The sequence below is a fragment of the Silene latifolia genome, chromosome X, assembly GCF_048544455.1.
Source record: "Silene latifolia isolate original U9 population chromosome X, ASM4854445v1, whole genome shotgun sequence".
Taxonomy (NCBI): domain Eukaryota; kingdom Viridiplantae; phylum Streptophyta; class Magnoliopsida; order Caryophyllales; family Caryophyllaceae; genus Silene; species Silene latifolia.
In genome coordinates this window covers 206,747,376-206,750,912 of record NC_133537.1, presented here as the reverse complement: position 1 = coordinate 206,750,912, position 3,537 = coordinate 206,747,376, and positions in this window count along the sequence as shown.

Genomic DNA, 3,537 nt, shown 5'->3' with positions numbered 1-3,537 from the left:
TCAAAATACAAAAATGTAAATGTTTTAAAATGGCCAAAAAAGCTCAATATCAACAAAGTCAAGTCGAAACTCTTTCAAATTTTCAAAAAAAATCACCCATTTCAAAAATCAAACTTCAAAATCAACACTCCTACAATCACACACAATGATTGTATAGGACAACATTTCAAAATCAACTTTCTTTCAACCCACATGACACACACGTTGTAACACCCCAACTATCCAGTCAAGATAATTGGAGCGTTACCATCTCGGTTTCCCGAGGTAGGGTTTCAAAACTCCAATCAAAGAATATTTTATTAATGTAATGTTTAATGATTTACATAAACGTAAACAAATGAATAAATAAAATACAACTCGTGACATCTATACTCTTCTAGCCAACAAGACTCGTCTCGTGATATCATCAAGCTCGTCCCGTCTCCCGCGTACTATCCAAACAACCTGAACATAACCTGCTCCCCATATGACCAAAGGATATCATATGGATCGACACAGGCCACCCCAAAAGAGATAGGTGACAATGCACAGACATACAAACGTCCGTTTCATTAAATTAGTAAAGTGTGACACGACTCGAGTGTGTGAACATACAACATGATTATGATATGAATGAACCACCATCAACAACCACCACCACGGTACCGGGACACGCCCAGACATACCGACAACCACACTGGTACCGGGACACGCCTAGACATACCGATAACCACACTGGTATCGGAACACGCCCAGACATACCAACAATCACAAACAGGTACCGGGACACGCCCAGACATACCAACAATCATAAACAGGTACCGGGACATAACCAGACATACCAACAATCACAAACAGGTACCGGGACACGCCCAGACGTACCGGGTCCAGAAGCCAACCGGATCCCCTGCCAGACGTCGTGCCTCAACCACACGAGTCACTCCGTAACTCAAGCCATTAATGTGCACATCTCTCTTGAAGTGGGAAGCTCCAAGAGGTGACTTAAGCGAAAGACGGTCTCCCAACCGTCTTACGTCTCCAAAACAAGTAATAAGTCAAACCACCATGTCCTCCGACATACAAGACAAGACAACAAATACGATATATCATATAACATGCCAATTACCGACTCACTCAATGCAAATGAATGATAAAAGACTCATTTTGTAAATAAATACGACAATGAAACTGAGTAGGATAAAACTACCTCACAACAAATCCACATAAGCAAACCGTCACACAAGCTAGGCCCGTCTCGTAAACCCGTCTTACAAAACACATTTCCTAAAATAAGATAATAATACAAATACGCATAATTATACTCATCTAATCATACAAATACGTATACAAATACATATAATTATACAAATATATTTATACCAATACGTATAAATATACTAATACATTTATACAAATACGTATACGACGAATTAAACCAAACAAACCCGTCTTATACACTACCCAAAAACCCGACTCAAATTCAATTACCACAACCACCACGCCTCCCCACCGTGGGCCACCACCCAGCCACGGTGGGTCCGGCCTGCCCAGCCACCACCTAGGGTCGCCATACCCCCCACAACAACTTCAACACCAACAAACACAACGACACCAACACCAACAAACACAACGACATCAACACCAACAAACTAGCCGCCACGGTGAGCCACCACTGTCACGGTGGTCACGGCGGTCACGGCTTGGCCGGATCTCTCTCCTGACGCCAATAGCCCTGACCCAGATCCCCTTCCCCGTACCGTACATCAGCAACAACAACAACCATACCCTCAACCCCGACATCCCTTTCCTCCCCCATTTCCACCACCTACAGCCGCCCTAACCGCCACCACTAACCACCCTCGCTATCCTCGCTCAACCCACGAAAAAAGCCACCCAACACCACCCTAGTTTAGCCACTGTTCAAGGGGTAAAAACTCCGCCCTAAGATCGGTACAAAACAGTCACAAAACACCATACAAATCTCGGTCAAACTCGAGATTTGGTGGTCAACGGCGGTTGTCCGGCTAGTCACAGTGGTCACATAGTGGGTCTAAGTCGCGGGTGAAACAATGGTATAAAAATAATAATATAAAGGTTAGTATAAGACGGTTTACCTTACGATCTCAAGGTGGAGGGATAAAATCTTCTTCTCTTTTCTCTTCCTCTTTTCTCTCTTTTTCTCTCTAGGATTCTCTCTAATTTTTGTGGTGGAAAATGAAATGAAATGGGATAGGATAGGGTATATGAGGATAAGGGAGTATATGTATATGGTGGGAGTATATAGTGCATGTATAATGTATTATGATTATATTATTATATTATTCCGTCTCAACATAACTCGCTAAATATAATGAAATATTATTATTATTATATAATTATTAAATACGGAGTATTACACACGTGTCCTCTTTTTCATCAGTCCACGAGTCTTGTCTTGTTTGAGTAAGTGTGCAAAGTAGTCGAATGTGTCTTGATTCGTCGTCGGTTCTTATCCTTAGTCCAAGATGGTCGGAACAAACGCAAGCGCAGCAAGCGTCCATGGTCCCGAAGAAAATGGTAATAATCAAGTTCTGGCCGCACTACTCCGTCTTCAGGCTAGTCAAGACGTTGCCTATGCTAGTCTCCAAATGATCGAAAGTCGCATAGTGGCCATAGAAGCCAGGCTCCCTTCTACGGAGGATCCTATTCCCAACGTCCCATTACAAGACGATCCTCCACCTTTCATAAATGATTCATCCCTAATCCTCACTAAAGCTGAAAAGCGTCTTCAATACTTAGAAGAGCAACTGATGTACCTCAAAAGGGATGACATTTACAGGGAAAATAGCCGAAAGTATGAAGCATTAAATGCCCAACTACCAACCAACTTCAACATGACTAACTTCAACATAACTGACATCCCAAAATTCAAGGGGCACGAAAACCCTTTAAACCACATTCGTGCTTTCAAAGATTACATGTCTATCAAAAGCATCAAGCCAGAGATGTTCTTATGGATCTTTCCTTCATCTCTCGACACCATTCCCAAACAATGGTTTTACTCTCTAGACCACAAGAAGATCTCTACTTGGCATGATGCGGCCATCGTTTTCACTAAGCAATATGCTGATAATGCCGAAATTCAAGTCAGCATGCGCACTTTAGAGGTTCTTACCCAAAATGAAAGGAAGGGTTCACCGACTTCCTAAGTAGGTGGAGGAAGACTATTACCCACCTTGTTGAGCGTTCGGACGAGGCCATTCTTGTGTGGAAAAGTTCGTGGACAATCTAAGGCCTATCTATGCAAATCACTTCACAAAACATCAAGTCTTTCATAGACTTAACAGTATTAGGTACAAGAATTGAAGACGATATTCGCAAAGGACTCTTGTCCAAAACGGTAGGACGCGGATATCAAGGGTCAACCAGAAGTTGTTCCTATGGTTCCACTAGCAAGACTGACGATGTCAACCTCGTCGAGTCATCTAAGAAAAACAACACACCAAGAAAATTCACCTACATCAGTGACACATATACAAATGCTCTGAAAAGGTTGATGAAGCAAAGAAGAATCCAACC